At 35.5% G+C, this 26,311-nt stretch overlaps 1 protein-coding gene across 1 annotated transcript in view; it reads left to right on the top strand.

Moving 5' to 3' along the window:
* Positions 1-26,311, top strand: part of LOC141657771 (protein CELLULOSE SYNTHASE INTERACTIVE 1-like) — a 468,470-nt gene that overhangs the window by 16,792 nt on the left and 425,367 nt on the right. The gene's annotated exons all lie outside the window — the stretch shown is intronic.

Genomic DNA, 26,311 nt, shown 5'->3' on the forward strand with positions numbered 1-26,311 from the left:
AAACATGTTTTAGGCGGGAAATGTATAGTTTCGCCAATTCATATAGTAAATAAAAGATTAATTAAGGTTTATATTGAAAATAGGGTATTTATTTTTGTGCTTTTTTAATTAGGTTTTTAATTAGGGTTTATTTTAAAATTAATCAACCCTAAAGTCAACCCATACATGCAAATATTTATTTGGAAATCAATATAGTCCACCATTTATGAATCACGTTGTTTCCCCGAACTTTGTTATTGCACTTAATGCGACGCCGCTTTGTTTTGGTGAATTTGTTCCAGGATTTTGATCGAAGAATTGGTGTATGGGAGTGGGCATGCACATACGGGAAGGATAGGTGTGTGGGAGTGGTCGTTCGACGATGGTGGTGGTGGTATAAAGGTAGTTGATGACGGTGGTAGTTGACAGTGTTAATGAATTTTTTTTGGTGCGCAGTTAATGAATTAGAGAGGAAACTAGAAAACACATTGGAAACAAAAACATGGGAGGGGAAATGAGAGGGGCATAATCGTCAACAACGTACTGCGATTAGTAAAATGTGTACTGCAAATATTAGCACCCTAAAAGAATATTAATCCCATAAACAATGCACCTCCTTTCACGGTTTTCTTTCTCCCCTTTCATCGACCTCACGTCAATTCAACATCATGCTGGATACGAAATTATCTCCATTTCATCCGGCCCCCGCCTTTAATAATATCAAGAATCATGCGACGGTGGAACTCGGTATGGACAATGACCAACAAACTTTTTGGTCCACTCTTTTCTTAAATCACACGAAGTCCAATCTATTCTTCATCGTCTTGTCAAGTGTCGGTGGTCCCAAGCCGCCTGCAACGGACGAGGAAAAGGAACAATGAGATATTCTTGATGCCACTGTGACTAATCCGGTGGTCCCAAATCGCCAAGGAGTGTTGGGGACGTGTCCGTGACATTTTTCAAGACAATCAACATTCTCGAGCGATAACTCTTAGAGCATGAGTTCTCGCATACATCCATGCGGATTTTGCTAACACGTCGGCTTATTGTCAACACCTCAAGACTCTCTCTGACCAACTAAAGAACGTCGGGTCCCCTATGTCTAATACTCGTCTTGTTCTACAAATGGTCTCAGGTCTCACATCGGTAGAATTCTAGCCCATCATCTAGTTTATCAAAGATCATACCCAAAACAGGCTTCAATTCTGGCGCACATACGGGTATTCTTTCCTTCGGGTTTGTCTCAATGATTGGTGAGCCTGCATCTATGCACGCTACACAAGAGAACAATAAGGGTATAAGCGTGCTCAAATAACTAATGCACAACAAATATAATTTTCGTGTACGCTAATTTAGTCAAAAGCACAAAATCAATTAGAAAACAAAAACCAAAGAAATTATCTCGAAAGTTGTGCCGATCATTTGAAATTTCAGTATTTTTCATTCTTGTCTACTTAACGTAGACGTCAAGATACATCAATCATGTCTTATAATTTTGTCACGAAATGAAAAGTCAAATGTTTATTATGACACGAATCGGTATATCCCTTAATTATAATTCTAGATACGCTACTGACAAAACACAAACGCATCAACTATACTAATATACATGTCTTTCATATACGTTGGTCTATAAAGGGCGGTTTCGTTCTTCTACCAGGCACGTTTTCCATATAAGGCAAATACATCAATTATACTAATATTCATGATATTGAAACAAACAGAATACTGTATAGCGTGCATAAGAAATTTGATCAGCAAGTGTAATAATCAACTCTAAAACAAACTGCATATCACATACACTAACCAGACCGGTAAGATAACTGTTCATATCCATCAGACTCATCAATTTATAATACCAATCAGGCTAACGATACACGTGCAGCAATCGTAATAATTTGTCTTCATATGTTTAAATTAGTATGAATACGCATCAAAATGATCAATAGATACATCAATCAGACGATTTTATTGTAACGATTAATATAAAAGACTCATCTCATCTGATTTTCAGATGTACATACCTAGATGAGACGGTGACTGCACGATATCATTGCTAACAGCTGGAACAATCGCATCAGTATGTTCCCCGAAATCGCTAGAACCCTCAACATCCATAATTTTCTACGATTGAAATAATTCTGGAATGCCAATCGAAATCACAAAATCGATTGTTAATGCATCAATCACACCAAATCAATCAGAAAAATATTATATCAGTACATCAATTAGATGATCAACGCGATTGATTACGATCAATTTCAAATCGATTTTGGCGGCTATAGTCCGTGTGTTTTTCGCGAATTTCTTGTGTTTTCATGAAAAATATTTGATTAGATTTGAGGAAAAGTTTTGGAAAGTAGAGAGAAAAGAGATTTTTTGGATTTTTTGGTCAAATAATCGGGTTTAGTCACAGTGCGTGCTAGCTTTTTTTTCGAAATCACGCGTGATTTTTTGATTAAATTACTATTGTAGGTCGTTCTCACCGTTTGCACCGAGTGATCGTTCTCACCGGATCCCTCTCTCTCTCTCTCTCTATATATATATATATATATATATATATATATATATATATATATATATATATATATATATATAGAGGAAGGATCAACTAAGGTCCTTACATATATTAAGTCCATAAGTTCTATTGTGAGCCATTGGATGGAGTGAGATGGATGGCCAAGATCAACCTCCAAAAGTGTGTTTATGTACTAATATCACTCATTCTCTCCTCCTTCACTAATCCTTCTAATTAATCACTAATTCACTATAACTTCTTTTCCTCTCATCCACTTCTCTCATATATCACACAACTCATCTTCTCTCTAAAACCCCAAAAAATAAAAACCCAAAAAATCCAAATAAATAAAAAACCCAAAACCCAAATAAATAAATAAAACCCAAAAAATCCAATTAAATCAAAAAACCCAAAAAATCCAATTAAATCAAAAAACCCAAATAAATCATTCATTCTTCTCTTCCTCATTCACCACCACCCACCACTATCCCACCCGACACCAACTCACCGCCCACCACCGCCGCCACCACACCGCCGCCACCGCACCGCCACCATTTTTTTTTTTTTTTTTTTTTTTTTTTTTTTTTTTTTTTTTCGTTTGGTCTTTATTTTCATGTTTTGAGTTGTTTTTTCCATTCATTTTTTGTTGTTGTCTTTTATTTTCTTTTATTTTGTTACTTCTCCTTTTTTATTCATTTTCTCAAATCTCTTCTTGTTATACTTTTTTTAAAGATTTCGGGTTTTAAATCTTGTTATTTGGTTTATTTTAGATTTCGGGTTTGGTTGGGTTTGTTTTTTTTTGGTTTTATTATTGTTATTTGGTTTTTTGTTTTTGTTATTATGAGTTTTTTTGGTTTTTGTTATTATTTTTTTTTTCATATTTTTCATATTTATTGTTTGATTTTTTTACTATTTACGACTAAAGTTATACATTTTATGACCAAAGTTATACAAAAATACACCAAAGTTATACAAAAAATGGACTAAAGTTATACAAAAAATTGGACTAAAGTTATACAAAAATGAACCAGAGTTATACAAAAATGAACCAAAGTTATACAAAAATGAACCAAAGTTATACAAAAATGGATTAAAGTTATACAAATATGGATTAAAGTTATACAAAAATGGACCAAAGTTATACAAAAATGAACCAGAGTTATACAAAAATGCACCAGAGTTATACAAAAAATGCACCAAAGTTATACAAAAAATGGACTAGAGTTATACAAAAATGCACTGAGTTATACAAAAATGCACTGAGTTATACAAAAATGGACCAAAGTTATTCAAAAAATGGACTAAAGTTATACAAAAATGGACTTTGGTGCATGTTTGTATAACTCAGTGCATTTTTTGTACAACTTTGGTGCATGTTTGTATAACTCTGGTGCATTTTTGTATAACTTTAGTCCAATTTTTGTAGAACTTTAGTCCAATTTTTTGTATAACTTTAGTCCATTTTTTGTATAACTTTGGTGCATTTTCGTATAACTCTGGTCTATTTTTGTATAACTTTGGTTTATTTTTGTATAACTTTGGTTCATTTTTGTATAACTTTAGTCCAATTTTTGTAGAACTTTAGTCCAATTTTTTGTATAACTTTAGTCCATTTTTTGTATAACTTTGGTGCATTTTTGTATAACTCTGGTCTATTTTTGTATAACTTTGGTTCATTTTTGTATAACTTTGGTTCATTTTTGTATAACTTTAGTCCAATTTTTGTATAACTTTAGTCCAATTTTTTTTATAACTTTAGTCCATTTTTTGTATAACTTTGGTGCATTTTTGTATAACTCTGGTCTATTTTTGTATAACTTCAGTCCAAAATTGTATAACTTTAGTCCAAATTTGTGTAATTTTAGTCTAAAATTGTATAACTTTAATCCATAAGAGTATAACTTCAGTCATAAAATGTATAACTTTAGTCATAAAATGTATAACTTTAGTCGTAAATAGTAAAAAAACCAAACAATAAAAAAAATAAAATCAAAACATATGTATAACTCTAGTCATACAATGTATAACTCTAGTCACAAATAGATAACTCTAGTCAATTTTTTGTATAACTTTAGTCCAAATTTTGTATAACTTTAGTCTTTTTTTGTATAACTTTGGTCATAAAATGTATAACTTTAGTCATAAAATGTATAACTTTGGTCATAAAATGTATAACTTTAGTCATAAAAAGTATAACTTTAGTCGTAAATAGTAAAAAAATCAAACAATAAATATGAAAAATATGAAAAAAAAAATCTAAATAAAAAACCAAATAACAAAACCAAATTTAAATATCGTGTGTATAACTCTAATGCACGCAGTGTATAACTTTAATAGACAAGATGTATAACTTTAGTCCAAAAAATCAAATAACAATAACAACCAATTAAAAAAATAAAAACAAAAAAACCAAAACAAAAACAAAACAAAGAACAAAGAACAAAAATAAAACAAAAAAAAAAGAAAAAAAAGAAAAGAAAAACGCAGTACTGGCGGAGGAAGGAAGGAAGGAACAAAACAAAGAACCAAAACCAAAAAATTAATAAACAACAAAAACAAACAAAACAAAACAAAACAAATCTGAAAAATCAAAACAATAAACAAAGAACAAAAACAAAAATAAAACAAAAAACAAAGAACCAAAAAAACAAAAAAACGCAGTAGAGAAACAAAAACAAAAACGCAGTAGAGAACAAAACCAAAAAAAATGGAAGGAGGAGGAAGGAAGGAAGGCGGCGGAGGGAGTATTGGCGGCAGGAGGTGCGGGAGGAGGAGGAAGGACGGCGGGAGGGTGGCTGCTGGTGTTTAGGGTGTCGGGTTTAGGGTGTCGGTTGGGTTTGTCGGGGGTGGGTTTAGATCTGGTGGGTTTGTGAGGTGGGTTTGTCGTGTGGGTTTCTCGGTGGTGGTGGTGGGTCTGGTGGTTTGTGGTGTGGAGTTGTTGCGGTGGTAGAGGGAGGAGGGAGTCGTGGAGTTGTTGTTGTTGTTGTCGTGGTGTTGTTGTTGCTGGTTGTTGTTGCTGGTTGTTGCTGGTTGTTGTTGTTGGTTCGCTGGTGGTTGAGGGAGGGTCGTGGTGGAGGGATGTGGGCTGGGAGGAGGGAGGTCGGGTGGGTTTTTTTAGTTTGTGTTTTATTTGGGTTTTTTTTTTGTTTTGAGAGAATGAGAGGAAAAATGAGAGAGAAAGAAGGATGAGAGAAGTGTGAGAGAGTGAATAATGAGTGAGTGAGTTGGGAGAATTAGAATGAGGATGGAGTTATACAAATTAGGATGGAGTTGTACAAGATTAGTGAGGGAGATTAGTGAGGGAGATTTATGGCCCTCCATCAAGATGAAATCTCATCCCTCCATCCCTTCCATCCAAAGGCCCTTATAAGGACTTAGGGACTCAATGGATGTAAGGACCTTATAAGAACCACTCTCTCTCTCTCTCTCTCTCTCTCTCTCTCTCTCTCTCTCTCTATATATATATATATATATATATATATATATATATATATACAGCGGAGATCCGATGAGTCCAGGGTTTTAAATGAGTCCGTCCTATCATTTTAGACCATAGGATCTAATAGCATAGACGCTTCAGATTGTGCCACGTCGCTCAATTTATCAAAAACAATTCCCGCGATATCGCCCTATTCCTTGTTCATTTCTGCTTCTCTCTCAACTCCAACGTCTCTCTCTCTCTTAACATCCCCAAATCTATCGTATAAGGAAAGAGTTCAATAATTTAATCAAATAACATCAAAAATTACAATTTCAATCCAAAAATTGAAGGAGGAATCTAGCGTTGCAACTGAAAATATCAATAAAATCATGAATTGGGGCGTAATGTTGCAGATTTAGGCCGAAGATCAACAAATCTGTAAGAAAATTCAATCTATTAAATGCAGATTATTAGTTTAGTGAAAAATCGAATGTCGATTGTATAATTTACATAGATGAATCAAGTACGATTAATTATCTTTACGATCTCTCTACTTTAATTGTACTATGCATTTATTATTCTAGCCTAATACTTTAAACAAGTATATGCAAGATTGTATGATATTGTTTAATTGTGTTTTATATCGAGAACAAATTTATGCTTCGAATAAGAACTCTCCTGAGAAAAAGAGATTGCGTTGTACTGCAGATTTATTATTTTTTCAGGTATTGTGTTGTTTATCTTGAACTGAAATAGAAATTATACGTGCTCTGATGCTCAACGAGTTTCTTGATCTGATGTTGTAAATAGTTTATATATGACTTTATTTATTATTTTCTGGATATTGTTTCATGATATCGAGCTTGATTGATGTTTTTTGAACATATTCGAACTGAAAGTAGATTCACATGAAAGTGTAATGTATTTGGTTGTTACTGTAACACATCTTTATGATTATTGTAACACATGTTTAGAAGTTATTGTAACACGATTATTTTTGTTCGCATAATAGTATGAGTGCTCTTATTGTAACGCATAAGAGTTATTATTGTTACACATATTAACCGTTAGTATAACACGTTTGGGGTTTTGTAAAACATAATTATTTTTGTTCTTTAGAATCCATGAATAATGTTATTGTACCACATAGCCAGTTACTATAACTCATATTAAGTGGTTCCAAAGAACATATGAAGTATTATTTTGTTATTGTAACACATCTTAGCTATTATTGTAACACATCTTAGCTATTATTGTAACACATGAGTATTATAAGACATTTAATTTTGTCCAAATAGTAACCATATATTTACGATCATCGTAACACATATTACTTGTTAATGTAATACGTTTTTGTTGTCATTATAACACACCCATGTTCATATGCATGTTCTATTGGTGCATCTTAAGTCCTAACTTATTTATCTTATTTGTTCCTTTTTAGGCTAAAAATATATTTGAACGAATCTCGGGCATTGTTCTGCGTTGTGAATATACATGTTTTAATCTTACCTAAAACCAATTAGCTCAAATGGTAGAGCATTGTGCTATGCACAAGATGTGGGTTCAATTCCCATGTTGGTTATTGTATATTAGTGTTGTTGTAAAGGCTAACTAGTGTTACTTTAAAGGCTAACAAATGTTACTCTAAAACACTGCTGACCTGGTGTCATGTGTAGATGAGCCCAATTCAACTAGGACATGCTTTGGATAAGCATTTCACACATGCTCTATCTGAGTCTCTTACCTTTGCAGTGCTACAACAATGGCTAATGCACTACATGTTTGTTTCACGCTTGTGTTTGATAATGGTCTGCGCTCATTCTTAGGTTTACATGCCCGAATATGATTACGGATGGCTCATCCTGTATGTTACTACATTGCTCGTATCGGGCAAAGTCTAGTCATTGAATTATTATATCATTTAATTATTTAGGCTATATGGGACTCGAACCCATACCTTTGTACAAAATTTGCACATCGCTCTCCCATTTGAGCTAATAGCCTTTAAAGTAGTTATAAAAACTCACGAATTGGTATTTTTAACCTTTTTACTAGAAATGGGTAGTTGACCCTAGCTCAAACCTCGACATTCAACAATCTCTACGACAATCGGCCGTTCTTACCAACCAAATATATTATTTAGAAATGATGAGTAACTATACAATTGTTTTCATACCCTCTCTTGTCACAAAGGCCTAAGATTTTCCAAATCTTTTTCATTATGTTGGAAACTAGGTGTTGTTGGCATTACCTAGCATAGAAATTAGATAAATAACAAACTAACAAACCATCATGAGATAGGTAGGACAAGTGATAATGCTTATTTTCAAGATGTGAATGGTCAGGACATGATATTCATTATTGGTCCGTTTATGATAATTCAACCCACAACTCAAAATTCCTTAATAATTGTGCGACAATCGATAGTAATAGCAATACTAAAAATGAATATAAATTAAGTAGGCCTGATCATACTCAAAATAACTCAAATCGGTCTACACTCTACAACACACAATGGGTAGTCTAAAAACGGGTCAATTCTATTTACAGTTCCAGTTTACCTCCTCCCAACTTCATAAAAATCACGGGAGACATGATATAACAACGAGTCACATTTTGAATCAAAACTTTCATCTTCACATTCAATTTCCAGGGAATGTTAATACAAGAACTTAGTAGTGTGGCTCGTTAGGCGCAACGACTGGATTTGAATAGTGCCTACTAAATTATTGGCTTAAGCACACTTTGAGGCACACTTTTAAACTAAGCACAAGATGCATCGACTTGTGCTTCACCATCAATACACAATTTTGCCCACTCTTCTTTGTACCATCATAGCATACAACATAATTACGGTGCAAAAACACGGAATTAGAAAATTGGTGCAAGACCTAACAACACAATCAAAGAACACGGACCGATTCAGAACCTCGAAATTAGAAATTTAAAACAATGGATCATCTTGAAACAAATCAAGAAAAACCCAGTAACAAAATAGCAATTCAAAGCAAATCCCTTAATCTGATTCAAACAAACGCACCATTACTAACACAACTAAACCATTATAATAACACACATATAGCATTAGAGTAACATAACACCATTTTTCCATTATCGCAATTCGTCATTGAGTAACACAAGTATATCGTTACAATAACATACTTAAACCATTATAATAACACACATATAGCATTAAAGTAACAGAACACCATTCTTCCATTACAGCAAATTTGTCATTGAGTAACACGCTTATATCGTTACAATAACACACTTACACCATTATAATAACACACATATAGCATTAGAGTAACAAAGAGTTACGAATTGCTAAACTCAAGCCTTGTTGGATGAGGTAATGGGAATGACAAATAATTGTTATTGTGAGAAATGTGTACGGAATATTATTGTACTCAGTAGTTATGTAGGGAGTAAAAAAAATCGAAGTGAAATAGGAAAATATTGTAATACCTGTACGCATATTATTCACGCTTTCTCCTTGCTCAATTGCGCCATCAATCCGAATCATTTTCCAGTTGAAAATTTCTAAAAGCAAGAAAGAATTGAGAAGAAACACAATACGTTAGTGTTAATATGAATCAAGCTAAACTTAGAATTACAGAAAGCTGACAAATTGTTCGAATTGAATCAAAAGAATCTTGAATTTATGCAGATTATATTATAAATTTCAATAAAATAGCAATAGATAAGTTATCCAGTTGACATCAAATAACTTTTCACAATTGTTATTGGTTTCCTTACCATTTCGCACAAAATCGAGAACAATTAACACAAAAATACTTTGAAACTGAGAAAAAAAATTCATAAAGCGAATTTATTAAACTAAAAATAAGGAATCCAGAAAACAAAGTGACAAAATAGTGAAGTACGTCAAAATTAGGGTTTTGGAAAATAGATATCAATTAAAACGAATTTAATAGAAAAATTGATAGAAAAATCGAACACAATTTTCTAGAACTCTAAAACGCTCAATTTAGGGTTTAAACAATAGGCGTAATTGAAACGAAAATTGAAATTAAAACAAAAAAGTAACAAAGGAAAATCATCAGAAAACTAACCATAACAATGAATAGAAGAAATAGTTGTCATTGCATGATGAATTTTGGTGCCAAATTGAAGAACTTAGATGCGCTGGAACGAGATAAAGGAAATGAAGTTTGATGAGAGAAAATTTGAGGAGAGATAAAGAAGAGAGAGAATGAGTTAAATGTTGGAATGACAAAAACGAGTTGAGGACGACATCTTATTCAAAGCCTGAATTACAAAACTACCCTTACTAACTCGCATTACATCTTGGACGTTGGATCTCCTTTATCTGACGGTCTAGATTGGTAGGACGGACTCACCCTAAGAAGGTAGACTCAATAGATCCTAACTCTATATATATATATATATATATATATATATATTGTGGGTTAATATCCGTATACTACCCTTTAATTGCAGGACTATAACGTAAATTTATACATGCAATTTATAGTCATAAAACGATAAAAACAATAGAAACGATAAGGAACAAGAAATAACCTCGGGTCCTTTAAATTGCGGCGTAAAGATCGAGAAATCTAAGCGATTCCTCCTAATCGTTGCACCCAAGACTTGGTCCGAGATATGCCCTTGTGCTAGAACAGTGTTCTCCGATTGCCTTGCAATATAGGGAGAACTGATGTGAGTTTTGTCGAGATGAGAGATCTCAGTTTCAGAGAGAAAAATTAATCTCTGAAACCCTAATTCTTTCACTAATGATGATTCGGTTTTTACAGAAGGAGGAGGCTCTCCTTTTTGTTCTCCTAATTCGGCCAAGCCGAGTCCATGGGGAGGAAATGGGCTTTTCCATTTCCTCTTCTATTTGACTCATAATCCGAACCCAAATGGCTAAATGTATATGACGCGGTCTGATTATAAACTGTTATCGGTTATCGGAAATTAAGGCATCAGCTAATAATGCGGGTTAGCTGAATTATTAATACGTGTCCGACAAAACAGTATTTTATAATTTATTTTAATATACATTTAATTAAATATAAATCACGTATATTTAATTTTACGAATTAATCAAGTTAATTAAGCGCCTTAGCCCATGATATTTAATCCGTATTAAATATAATATCTCAACATCACATATTTGACTAATTACTTAGTCAAATAACTTGACTAACTGGTTAGTCAATATTTGCATCTACATGACAGTATTTTCATACCGTCACATCTCTCGAACGTATCCTATAGGTGTGACTTTTAGGGACCAGTTGATCACCGCCATCTGTATGACAATAACGTCAAACTTATCTAGCAAGCCAACCGTTATTGATAAACGTGGATCAACTGATAATAATACCAAAGTATGCCCTTTGATCCTTTTAGAGGTTTATAAGTCCTTGCACTAACTGTTAAGGACACCAACCCCAACAAGCTCCCACTTGTCCGTACAAGTGTATGTGCAATGACGTTATCCGCACTAACTGGAGGACACAAGCTCCAACAAACTCCCACTTGTCCGAACAAGTGTATGTGCGATAACCGATTCTCATATTCATTTAAAATCTCTCCCACTCAATGTAAAACAATTTGCAGGTCTGGATCCACAAAGGTCGTATTTTACAATCGATCTGTATCTAGAGTGGTTTCCCGACTAGAGAGTAACTTAACTGATAAAACGAATCCGTATTCGAGCATGGCCATGCATTTCGATTCTGACTCCTCGAGTGGCCCTGAGAAATATCGAGTACCCGATAAAGGCTGAATATTTCCTTCAACTCGACTCCTTCCGATCTAAGCAAGCATGAAATGACCCAGAAAAAATCTACTTGGCCCCTGTTACGGATGACCGTGAGAAAGAAACCAAAGTCACCCAAAATCTGCCGTAGTCTCAAGAGACAATCGATAGTCAAAAGAATCGACTCTTAGGATCACCATGGAAGTCCTATCCACGACCCGGCAACGAATGTTATAAAACATTTAGGACTCCACGTCGATGTCACAATTGTGTCCTACGAAATATCCGTATAAATCGCCTCGTGATTGGTCACCAACCCGTTGACTTATGGCTCGTTGAACCTACCATCAACCAACGTCACGGAATAATTGCCGAGTTATCATCATTTGGGCAATTAAGGACTAACAAGATATGATGTTTGTTCATTTCACTTTGTGGTGTTCAAAATTGTCGTACAATTCCACATGAAAAACAAAATATATATATATAAAATATCAAAACGATGATGTCGTATAGAGTACAAAGGAGGATGAATCGATCCATAAAAGAGTACTACAACTCAAGAACACGTTTGATTCCCATGGAATTTACGTGCCCTTCATGCTTATCTTGTCGTAATGCTTTAGTGAGAGGATCTGCTATGTTATCATCGGTAGCAATCTTTTCTATCACTACTTCCTTTTGCTCCACGTAATCCCGGATTAGATGAGCTTTCCGTTGTACATGTCTAGACTTGTTACTAGACTTTGGCTCCTTAGCTTGGAAGATGGCACCACTATTGTCGCAATAGATGGTGATCGGGTCATTCGAACTAGGCACTACGGATAGTCCATGTAAGAATTGACGCATCCATATCGCTTCCTTTGTTGCTTCGTACGCGGCATAGTACTCGGACTCGATCGTAGAATCTGCTGTAACAGTTTGTTTTGAACTCTTCCGGTGATCAGCGCCATTAAGAGTAAAAACGAATCTGACCGAGATTTCGAGTCATCACGATCCGTTTGGAAGCTAGCATCTCACAGAATCGGTTGCGCATAGCTTTTGATCGCCTCCATAAGTCAAAGCCCAATCTTTAGTCCTCCGTAGGTACTTAAGAATGTTCTTGACAGCCAACCAATGTGGTTCACCTGGTTGCTTTGTTGAATCGACTTGTCATACTCAATGCATATGCCACGTCCGGACGTGTGCATATCATGGCATACATGATTGATCCTATTGCCGAAGCATAAGGAATCCGTGTCATGCGCTCTTTGTCTTCCGGTGTCTCTGGTGCCCGAGACTTGCTCAAATGCACCCCCAGGACATGGGAAGGAACCCCTTCTTGGAGTTAGTCATGCTTTGAATCTCTCTAGGACTTTGTCTATGTAAGACTCCCGATCGAGAGATAACATCCGTCGTGATCTATCTCGATAGATACGGATGCCAAGAATTCTTTGTGCCTCACCCAGATCTTTCATCCGGAAATGGTTCTTCAACCATACTTTCACCGAAGTTAAGAGAGGTATGTCATTCCCAATCAGGAGTATGTCGTCAACATACAATATTAGAAAGACAATCTTGCTCCCACTCGACTTGATATATAGACATGGTTCCTCGACAGATCGAGTGAATCCATTGTCTTTTATCACTTGGTCGAAGCGATGATTCCAACTCCTTGATGCTTGCTTAAGTCCATAAATGGAACGCTTAAGCTTGCACACTTTCTTAGGATTTTTAGGATCGATGAAACCTTCGGGTTGTACCATGTACAACTCTTCCTCCAAAAAGCCGTTTAAGAAGGCGGTTTTCACGTCCATTTGCCAAATTTCATAGTCATGAAAAGCGGCAATCGCTAAGATAATCCGAATGGAACGCAAAGATAACTACGGGTGCAAAAATCTCATCGTAGTGCAAACCTGGCACTTGGGTGAAACCTTTTGCAACTAGTCGTGCTTTGTAGATATCTTGCTTTGACCTTCCACGAGAATGCTTTATCTTGTAAAGCCATTTGCATTGAAGGGGACGAACCTTAGCAGGTAAGTCAACAAGATCCCACACGTTGTTCTCATACATGGAGTCCATCTCGGATTGCATGGCCTCAAGCCATAGCTTTGAGTCGAATCGGTCATGGCACCTTTATAGGTTGCGGGTTCACTACTCGTTAAGAGTAGAACGTCATCTATGTCATGTTCCTCGACCATACCGATGTATCTGTCCGGAGGAATAGAGACTCTTCCCGACCTCCTAGGTTCCTCGGGAATATTCACCGCAGCCGGGATTGTAGGAATTGGTTCCTCCAATAGTTGCTCGGTATTTGGTTCTGGAATCTCCGACAAGTCGAAGGTTCTATCACTCTTTGCATTCTCGAGAAATTCCTTCTCTAAGAATGTCGCACTAGCCGCAACAAAAACACGTTGTTCGGTTGGCGAATAAAAGTAATGACCACGTGATCCTTTAGGATAACCTATAAAGTATGTCTTGACCGATCGCGGGCCGAGCTTATCTTCGTGTCTCCACTTGACATAAGCCTCGCCGCCCCAAACCCGTATAAAGGACAAGTTAGGGACCGTTCCCTTCCATAGTTCATATGGAGTCTTGTCAACAGCTTTAGACGGACTTCGGTTAAGTATTAGAGCGGCTGACAAAAGAGCATAACCCCATAATGAATCAGGTAAAACCGTGTGACTCATCATGGATCGAACCATATCAAGTAGTGTTCGATTTCTCCGTTCGGACACACCATTCAACTGAGGTGTTCCAGTGGAGTTAAGCGTAGGGCAATCCCACAGTCCTTCAGGTGTTGATCAAACTCGTGAGAAAGATACTCGCCACCACGATCTGAACGCAGTGTTTTAATCTTTCTACCTAATAGGTTCTGCACCCTATTCTGGTATTCCTTAAATTTCTCAAAGGATTCACTTTTGTGCTTCATTAAGTAGACATAGCCATATCTACTCAAATCGTCCGTGAAAGTGATGAAATATCTATAGCCTTCTCGTGCGGTGATTGACATAGGACCACATACATCCGTGTGTATGAGCCCTAATAGGTCAGCAGCGCGCATTCCAACACCTTTGAAGGAAATACGAGTCATTTTACCGATGAGACATGATTCACACGTGCCAAATGATTGAAAATCAAAGGCCGAGATAGCTCCATGTTTGATGAGTCATTTTAACGCGTTTCTCATTAATGTGTCCCATACGGCAGTGCCATAGATACGTTTGATCTTTGTCACCAACCTTTAACTTTTTATTCATTACGTGTAATATTTCATTGGTCTGATCTAAAACATAAATTCCATTCATGGAAACTGCCTTGCCGTAAATCATATCGTGTAATGAGAAAATGCAAGCATTGTTTTCTATTACAAATGAAAAACCAAGTTTATCAAGCGCGAAGCAAAATAATGTTTTTAGAGAGACTGGGTACATAATAGCAATCATATAATGATAACTCAAATCCGCTAGGAAGCTGGATCACATATGTCCCTTTGGAGATGGCAGCTACTCTTGCTCCATTCCCAACACGCAGGTCCACCTCACCCTTTACGAGGGGTTCGATGTTTCGGAGCCCCTGCACATGATTACACAGATGAGAACCACAACCAGTATCAAGTACCCAAGTTCCGTAACTTGCGTGGTTAATCTCAATCATATGAATAAAAGTAGAAGAGAGAGAAGACATACCAACAGGTTTAACACGACCTGCCTTTAAGTCCTCATGATAAACAGGACATGTGCGTCTCCAATGCCCAGTCTTGTGGCAATGATGGCATTCCATGTTTTCACTCTTGCTCTTTGTCATGCCTGATGAGTTACTCGACTCACCAGGACCACTCTTCCCTGAACCCGACTTCTTGAACTTCGCCTTACCTACTGTTAGGTTTGCCGGAGCTTTGCCCTTACCTTTCCCTTTGTTTGACACAACGAGGACATCCTGTTTCGAACTCCCACTGCACTTCATGTCCTTCTCGGTCTGTACGAGGAGGGAGTGCAGTTCATGGGGAGTTTTCTTCAAATCATTCATATAGTAATTCGCTCTGAATTGCGAATAACCATCGTGGAGTGAATGAAGAATACGGTCGATAACAATATTCTCGCTGATGTTACGCTTAAAGGTCTCCGCTTTCTCGACATTCTCAATCATCTTTGAGAATGTGTGGGCTAACCGGTTGGCCCTTCTGGAGTCTCGCATCAAAGAAGCGAGTGGTATGCTCATAGGTCACGATTCTCGGTGCTTTCGAGAATTCCTTAGTGAGCGTGGTGAAAATCTTGTTTGCACCTTGGGCTATGAAGCGTTTCTGCAAATTGGATTCCATTGCAAAAATGAGCACGTTTTTAATCGCACCCGCTTCCATGACGAAATCGTTATAAGTAGCGATCTCGTTAGCTCCCGCCGTGGGAACTGGGTGTGGCGGCATGGGCTCAAGTAGATATTTGAGCTTTCGTCGGCAGCGGCAGCATTCCGTAATCTTGCCTCCCGTCCGCAGTTGGATCCATCATTCTTCAGTCGAGTAGACTGATTCATTTGATTCATGAAGATCCTAAGCCAGGACTCACGGTCCAATGTGGCACTTGGCATTGGGTTATCACTTGAACCAGCCATTTGATGTTAAGCAGTTTAAAACGTGATCTACACTTTGAAAAAGAAAGAAAAACAAAACGAAATAAGCAACTCATCGAGGTGATTTAAGTCTATTTTAAAATTCATTTTAAACATGTAGACTCTTGCACTTGCATAATTGATCTCCCTCAAGAATGACACAAGTGATCCCAAGACTCAATTTCAGTAAATTGATAAGCCACCTGTTTAGCTAATTCTTCCGTAAGAACTCTTGGTCGATAGATTTCCGTAAATCCTATCTATAGTCCACCATGATCACGGGATCGTATTTAGTGACCATAGTGTTGAGATAAAATGGGTCAATCGGTTCCAACTTACCCGACGTAGAAGGGGTCATAGTATGCCTACCGACGAAGAAGGGACTCATTGGAGTTTGACCTATAAAGACCGTTCTCAATTTTTGTTTATACGAGGAAGATCCCATCAACTAAATTATAATTCATTTTTAAGTGAACGAATAACTAGCGTCTGTCGTGAATGATTTAATTTAGATGATGGCTTAAAACGTGTGACATGAGAATGTCAATGAAAACTAACTCGTGACCTCTATATGTGTCAGTTTTCATGCAATAAATTAGGTGGTTTGGTTTTTAGGCGGAATATGATGCATATTATCGTTGCGAAAAATAAATAAAGGAATGCAATACGTAAATAAAAATTTCCTAGTGTGGCCTATCCTAGTATAAGAACATAATACAACTTTGGAATCCACCGTTGGACCCGAAAAGCTTGTCTTGATGTTCCATCTTGATCCAAGTAGCGGGAGTGAGCATCCGGTCTCCATCTTTGGTCTTCTCAAAAATTACAATTAAAATTACAAATATAAACCTATTTACATTCTAATTAAAACTGTAATTACAAGTGAAAAATCCAAAACGGAGATACGAGATCTCAAAATACAACCAAGACCGTGTTCCATCATTACGGTAACACGTTCTACTAAGGCCACACTAAGTTACAATCGCTTGTAAAATTAAATACGTAATTAAAAGGCATTCACGGCATTCAACAAAACGATAAATAAAAAAGCATCAACTAAAACAAATTCATTCGTGACATAATTCTGTAATTATGTTAAATTTATCCAAACCACCTTTTAATGATTAAAATTCGTGTGATAAAACCGCTTCTATCATTTAATTTTAATCTATTATAATCCGTCATTTTAAAGACACTTTAAAACAACTATATGGTACGTGAGTGAACCGATTCACTATTAAGCGAGTGTACTATATCCGGATAAAGTACATATTAAAGCCAAAGGAAAATTTAAATCAAAAGAAACAAATTTTCAAAGCTGCTAAAGACGAAATCCCTCGATCCAGGGACATAAGTGCTCGATCGAGGGACAGGGGAGCTCGATCGACTGAACTGCAAGTTGATCGTGAGGTATGCTAATCGAGGTGCTCGATCGACAATACGGTGGTCGATCGAGTACCTTTATCAACAAATCTACTCGATCGAGTACGAGGACAACTCGATCGAAAGCGGAGGGGTTTTGAAAAAGTCGATCGAGTACAAAGAAGGAATCGATCGAGCAAAAGGTTTTGAGACAAGGTCGATCGAGTACAACAGGGACTCGATCGATCAAAAACAAGACAAAAACAGACTCGATCGAGTAGAAATACGCTCGATCGAATGCAAAAGTGGTGAAAACCTCGAAAAACCAAAACCCTCGTGAAAACCGATTTTGAGATAAAATCAATTAAAATTTTGATCAAAACGCATCAAAACAAATTTGATAATTGATAAAACATGACATATTGTTATAATCTCTGTATAAAACAACAACATGCATAAAACCAAAACGAAAAAGATGAAATTGCCGTGTAATACATGACACGGTTTCAAACAAATTCATGTATACTGGCACGGGTTTTCAAGCACAAAAACATCGTTTCAAAAATAGTTTTATGAAAAACACATATAAAAATTTACGTGGCCTCGCTCTGATACCACTTGTGGGTTAATATCCGTATACTACCCTTTAATTGCAGGACTATAACGTAAATTTATACATGCAATTTATAGTCATAAAACGATAAAAACAATAGAAACGATAAGGAACAAGAAATAACCTCGGGTCCTTTAAATTGCGGCGTAAAGATCGTAAATCTAAGCGATTCCCTCCTAATCGTTGCACCCAAGACTTGGTCCGAGATATGCCCTTGTGCTAGAACAGTGTTCTCCGATTGCCTTGCAATATAGGGAGAACTCGATGTGAGTTTTGTCGAGATGAGAGATCTCGGTTTTGAGAGAAAAATTAATCTCTGAAACCCTAATTCTTTCACTAATGATGATTCGGTTTTTACGAAGGAGGAGGCTCTCCTTTTTGTTCTCCTAATTCGCCAAGCCGAGTCCATGGGGAGGAAATGGGCTTTTCCATTTCCTCTTCTATTTGACTCATAATCCGAACCCAAATGGCTAAATGTATATGACGCGGTCGATTATAAACTCGTTATCGGTTATCGGAAATTAAGGCATCGCTAATAATGCGGGTTAGTCAATTATTAATACGTGTCCGACAAAACAGTATTTTATAATTTATTTTAATATACATTTAATTAAATATAAATCACGTATATTTAATTTTACGAATTAATCTGTTAATTCGCTTAGCCCATGATATTTAATCCGTATTAAATATAATATCTCAACATCACATATTTGACTAATTACTTAGTCAAATAACTTGGACTAACTGGTTAGTCAATTTTGGCATCTACATGAAAGTATTTTCATACCGTCACATCTCTCGAACGTATCCTATAGGTGTGACTTTTAGGGACCAGTTGATCACCGCCATCTGTATGACAATAACGTCAAACTTATCTAGCAAGCCAACCGTTATTGATAAACGTGGATCAACTGATAATAATACCAAAGTATGCCCTTTGATCCTTTTAGAGGTTTACAAGTCCTTGCACTAACTGTTAAGGACACCAACCCCAACATATATATATATATATATATATATATATATATATATAGAGAGAGAGAGAGAGAGAGAGATTGAATCATGTGAGGCACCCTTCTTAGGGTGAGGCGGCTGGACACCTTCTAAACCATTGGATCTAAAAATTAGAGACACACCAGATGTTGCCACGTGTCCCCTATATAATTCTAATTAACTAACGCACACATTTTAAGTTCATTTACTTCGTCCACTTTCTCTCTCTACAATTCATCATCTTCAACCGAGCTCCTCTCTACAATTCATCATCTTCAACCGAGCTCCTCCGGTGAACTCCGTTCTTCCCCAATTTCTAGGGTTTTCTCCGTCGATTCACGCCGATCATCTCCATTTTCACCTCATTTCCCAATTAGGTCAGCTAATTTCACATTTTCCTCTTTTCTTATCTGTTAATCATGTATTTATCCTGTCTAAATTCGATTTTATTCGTTGAATTTATTGAATCAATTGTTAGCTCGCTTATTGATTGATACTGAACATTCTAGGACTGTGCTGAATAGTTGTTCACTTGAATAATTTCCTAGTAGTGGTTTTGTTGATTCTGGTAGTCGTCTTATTCTGATGTGTAGTGTGTTTAACAATATCTCAATCCTCAACACAGTAGGATGTGTTAGCATATACACGCTGATTAGTTTGATGAGTGCTGACTGCTGGCTAAGGAAATAGGTTATCTAGTCTCCAGAGCACGATGGAATGTGGTCGTGGTTCAATTTTAAGTTTTAACCACGTGAGATTGAAGTTAATAGGTTGAAGCCTGGTTTAAATATGATTGTTTGCTTATCACTGTGTTTTTTCTGTTGTCGTAAGCGTAGGTTAACACAAAAGACTGATTTAGAAGTGTGTGCAATACTATGTTTTGAAGCTTGTGTTACAGACCTACTTAGTATATTTACTGAAATAGAGATGATTTGCGTCCATTACTGAGAGTTGAATGAGCAATTAGGTTCCACATTGATGGTTTGATTATGAATTGTGGGAGCAAGTTGAAACGAGGTTGTATATTATCTGGTAGACATCTATATGTGAATTAGCTTAAGAGTGGGTTTGGTTAGACTTGTGGAAGTGAATTGAATGTGATTCAGCGTCCATTTGTGATCCCGAGTATTCCAGCTAAGTCTGAGTTTTGTATGTTATGAAGTTTCTAGTTCTTACGGTTTACTATCAAGACACTTGTTGCTTACTGTTTATGTTGTTCGTGCGGTTTGTGTTGTTTGCTGTGATTGTTTCCGTTATAGCTTCATCTTTCGAGTGTTACACATTCTGTATCTGAATAGTCTGTTTCAATGCTATACCCAGGTTCTAGTTGAGTGGAAATCTAGGCTTCGTCGTTGGGGTTACATGCCCATCTTTTGCAGTGTTCAGTCCAAACGCGGCCTTGATTCTCTTGCATTCATCTTGAGAGACCGTACAACTGTCATAGTGATTGTTTCCGTTATAGCTTCATCTTTCGAGTGTTACACATTCTGTATCTGACTTTTCATTGTTGCATATCTAAAGGCTATTAGCTTAAGGTTCCCCTTATTTGATCTTTGTTATGTACTCGTATATCTTAACGGCTATTAGCTCAAATGGGAGAGCATGTGCAAATCTTGCTCACGATTTGCACAAAGGTATGAGTTCGAATCTCATATAGCCTAGTTAATTTAAGAATCTAGTGTATTAAACTTAAATACAATAACATTGAGGATGAGTTAGCCAAATCCGTACTGAGATGTGCAAAATTGAGGAAGAGTAGAAGAAGCTCAAACTTAGATGTGCACAAACGGCGTGCATAAGCCAAAACGTCGAGCCACTAAAGGAGCAAAGGATTACAATTTTGAGTCCTTTGTAAAGTCAATGTTAGAAATTATCTAAATTGGGTGCAATTGGACATGACAGAAAAGGCCAAAACCCAAAAGTCCACTAGAGAAATACCAATTAGGCTTTGAAGTAACAAAGAGCGTCAATAACCAACATGGGAGTCGAACCCACACCTTGTGCATTGCACAACGCTCTGCCATTTGAGCTAATTGGTTTTAAAATAATTAAATCATTCCACTAGTTTTCATCATGTGAGTTGTTCCCTTATCTCTCGCTCCCCGCCATTAGAGGAATGATCAAGAAATTGATTCTCGAGGTGTGCTCTAGTCCTTACCTTGTAGTTTCACAATATTACCTTATAGTTTCACAAAACAAGGTCTAAAATTCACAAAATAAGAAAAGAGAAATATAGGTGATTTCAACAACCACTTATGACCAAGTTTCACAATATTACGTTATAGTTTCACAAAACAAGCTCTAAGATTCACAAAACAAACTGTGAAATTCACAAAACAAGGCCTAAGATTCACAAAATAAAGTCTGAAATTCACCTAATAAAGAAAAGAGCAAAATAGGTGATTTTGACCACTTATGATGATCAAGTTTCACAAAACAAGCCTTAAGATTCATTTGAATAAGATATGGGATTCACAAAATAAGGATTGAGATTCACCAAATAAGGAAAAGAGCAAAAAACGTGATTTTAACCACTTATGATGACCAAGTTTCACAAAACAAGCTCTAAGATTCACTGAACAAGGTCTGAGATTCACAAAACAAAGTCTGAGATTCACCTAATAAAGAAAAGAGTAAAATAGGTGATTTTAACCACTTATGATGATCAAGTTTCACAAAACAAGCCTTAAGATTCACTTAATAAGGTATGAGATTCACAAAATAAGGTCTGAGATTCACCAAATAAGGAAAAGAGCAAAAAACGTGATTTTAACCACTTATGATGATCAAGTTTTACAAAACAAGCCTTAAGATTCACTTAATAAGGTATGAGATTCACAAAATAAGGTCTGAGATTCACCAAATAAGGAAAAGAGCAAAAAAACGTGATTTTAACCACTTATGATGACCAAGTTTCACAAAACAAGCTCTAAGATTCACTGAATAAGGTATGAGATTCACAAAACAAGGTCTAGGATTCACAAAATAAGGTCTAGGATTCACAAAATAAGAATAAGAACAAAATAGGTGATTTCAACCATTTATGACCACGTTTCACAATATTACCTTTTAGTTTCGCAATATAAGCTCTAAGATTCACAAAACAAGCTCTAAGATTCACTGAACAAGGTCTGAGATTCACAAAACAAAGTCTGAGATCCACCTAATAAAGAAAAAAGCAAAATAGGTGATTTTAACCGCTTATGATGATAAGTTTCATAAAATAAGCCTTAAGATTCACTGAATAAGGTATGAGATTCACAAAATAAGGTCTGAGATTCACCAAATAAGGAAAAGAGAAAAAAAACGTGTTTTTAACCACTTATGATGACCAAGTTTCACAAAACAAGCTCTAAGATTCACTGAATAAGGTCTTAGATTCACAAAATAAAGTCTGAGATTCACCTAATAAAGAAAAGAGCAACATAGGTGATTTTAACCACTTATGATGATCAAGTTTCACAAAACAAGCCTTAAGATTCACTGAATGAGGTATGAGATTCACAAAATAAGGTCTGAGATTCACCAAATAAGGAAAAGAGCGTAAGGAAGGAGGAAATTGTGTAATCTAATAATGCTTTGGCTTTTGAAATCTAATAATGCTTTGGCTTTTGAAATTGTGTAAATGAATATATGAAGGGGAGTAACTGGTTAACTTAAAAGTGTAACGAATATTACAGAATACTTGATACTAGGGTCTTTAACTATCTTATACCGTAAACTGAGGTGTTCACGGTCGATAATAACAAATAATCTCCTTATTACGGTAGCTCTCCAAAGAGATAAAAATCATAAAATGATTGATTAAGAAGCATAGAATTCGTACATGTAAGAAATTCAGCTTTCCCCAAGCTTCATATTTTATAAACAGGACGACAGAAAGTCCAAATGCAATGCACCGACAAATGGTACGTTCTTTTGCCTTTCATGTCCTAATAATAAAAGTTAGTCTGGTTAGAGTCTTCCTCAGATCATGCCTTCCCGTATGTATTGTGAGCAGATAAAAATTACTTGCACAAAGTAAAGTGTGACTCTTAGGTACGGTCATACATTAATCTCCAAGTTGTTTTGTACGGTGTTTGCCTGTTTTATTCAAACAAATAATTGAGACGGACGGAATATGTAACAATACCTAATTTCAGATGTAAATGAAAGTAGCTATGAAATTACGTTGTTTTCTGCACAGTCTGGTTTCTGAACAAATCATTTTTTTTTTCACTTGCAGAATTGCAGTCATCCCTGGGTTAAGAGTTGGATTAATCGCCAGATGATATATACGCCTTATTTTAATTAAAGGTAAACAAATACTGGCTCCGCTAGTAATTATAAGAAGAGATAAGTAACGAACCGGAGCGTAAGGAAGGAGGAAAAGCCAGATGATATATACGCCTTCTATACTCCACAGCGCAATTTGCGTCACTTTTTTCACAACAAGATCAAATTCACCTTCGTTTTCATCATTAAATTGTTGAGGATTACGGTTCGGATTATTCGACGAGGGATTTCGAGTCGCATTAGTAGTGATGAGAGTTCGTTGGCGGCGAACTGTAAGCGAATTGCAGGAAGAATGGTAATGGCGGTTGATAGAGAAGGATGACGGAGGAAGAGATGATTGCCGCCATTGTTGCGACACGTGATTAGATTGAAGAGCTAGGGTTTGAAATGGAGTAATTGCCGCCATTGTTGTGTTCATCAAATTGGGGAATTTCTGGGTAATGTGTTATGTCATATGTGTCACTGTGTGAGTTCCTGTGTTTGTTAGGATTGTGGTCATCATCTCTTCCTAGCTCTTCAATCTACGAACAATTGCTTCAATTGATTAGGTTATGGAGATTGATTTGGGAAAGATGGCTGAGATCGTATTTGATGATGAAGAAAGATCGTATTAACAGTCCATTACATAACATCGTATGATACCGCATCATTCTTTAGTTACTCTCAATCGAAAAGCCCAAGGTAGTAATTTGGTGAGACCGGCCGCCTCGCCATAATGAGGTGCCTCACCGGATCCGGCCTCTCTCTCTCTCTCTCTCTCTCTCTCTCTCTCTCTCTCTCTCTCTCTCTCTCTCTCTCTCTCTCTCTCTCTCTCTCTCTCTCTCTCTCTCTCTCTCTCTCTCTATATATATATATATATATATATATATATATATATATATCTCTCTCTCTCTCTCTCTCTCTCTCTATATATATATATATATATATATATATATATATATATATATATATATATATATATATATAAAAAGAATTTTTTTCGAGCGATTCTAGGCTGTCCACATCATCACAAATTAATTTAGGAAAGTTTTATAAATAATATTTTTGATGTAAAAATAAAGTGGTAAATCTTTTAATTACTATAATAATATATATTTACTATATTTATAGTCAAGCGATGTTTCTAATTTTTATATGAAAACTTTTACATTTTATTTGGCAAAATAATGCCGCTAAAAAAAATTATGAAAATAATATAATTAGATTCGTGGTAAGAGATGTTATCATTAGAGTATAAATTTCACATAATTTGCACATATTTAAGATGATGTACTTCTTAATATGTTATATGTTCTACATTGAAGTTATAAATATTAGAATTCTCCCACATCGAAAGATTAACATAAGGTGAGCTGATCCTATGATTATAAATAGAAGACATCCTTGGAACTCAAATATCAACCCAAAATCTTTTGAGTCTCTCAAGTATTGTCTTAGAGAGTTCTTAAGAGTTAAGAGTTTGTAGCATTATCTCCATAATATGATATAAAAAATAATTTGGAGGATGTTTTAATTATTATAATATATATTTTCTATATTATATTCAGTGATGTTTATAGTTTTTATATAAAAACTTTTACATTTCATTCGCAAAAGTATCGTTAAAAAATTATGAAAATTATATAATTAGATTCGTGATAAAAAAAAATTCTATAATTAGAGTATAGATTTCTTATCATTTGCACATATTTTAATTATGATAAAAAAAGAAAAAAACATAGTATAATAATCGGGTTGGACGTCGAACTAGGTGCGAAAAAAGATGGTATACTTTGCACTTCTTAGTATGTTTTTTGTCCCACATTAATAATTTAGTGGTGTTAATATATAATGTTTAAATAGTAAAAATGTCCCGCATCGGAAAATTACCATAAAATGGGCTGATCTTATGATATGGTTAAAAAAATTATGAAAATAATATAATTATATTCATGGTAAAAAAAATGTTATTATTTGCATATATTAAAGATGATATACTTCTTAAGGGTCGTTTGGTTCGAAATGAAGGAATGGAACGGAGTATGATATCATAGATGTATGAGATTCCAAAACCTTTCCATCTCACAGTTGTTTGGTTTAATCTAAATAAGTAAGGGGAAGGAATGGGGTTTCTTGAAGGGGAGAAGGTGGGTGTGAGTTTCCAAGGGGTTGGGATGGAGTTAAAATCTATTGAGTATCTAACTCCTCCAAAATCACCCAACCAAACACTTGAATAGATTCAATCCATTTCATTCTATTCCAAACTAGCCAACCAGGCACCCATTAGTATGTTATATATCCCACATTTAACATATAAATAATAGAATTGTCTCATATCGAAACCATTAGTATGTTTTATGTCCCACATTGAACATATAAATAATAGAATTGTCTCATATCGAAAGATTATCAAAAGTGGAGTGAACATATGATTGTCCCACATTGAACATATTAATTATTATAATAAATTATAATTATAATTATAATAATTAAAAGATTCTACGCTTTATTTTTTGCATCCAAAAATATTATTTACAATACTTTCCTAAATTAATTTTTAGGAAACTCCACATTTATAATCATCTGATGTGGACAATTCAACTATTTATATGTAGTATATTCACCACATCTACATTATTTTTCAATGTGGGACAAATAATATACTTAGAAAAATATCATATCATATCATATATATAAGAATAGAAAAATCATACGAACATAGTATAATATTTTCTCATTATTAATCGTGTTGGATGTCGAACTGGGTGCGAAAAAGATAGTGTATTTCTGACAATGGTATTTGTTCCATATTGAAAAATAATGTAGGTGTTGTTAATATATAATATA

The sequence above is a fragment of the Silene latifolia genome, chromosome 5 (assembly GCF_048544455.1).
Source record: "Silene latifolia isolate original U9 population chromosome 5, ASM4854445v1, whole genome shotgun sequence".
In the NCBI taxonomy this organism is placed as follows: domain Eukaryota; kingdom Viridiplantae; phylum Streptophyta; class Magnoliopsida; order Caryophyllales; family Caryophyllaceae; genus Silene; species Silene latifolia.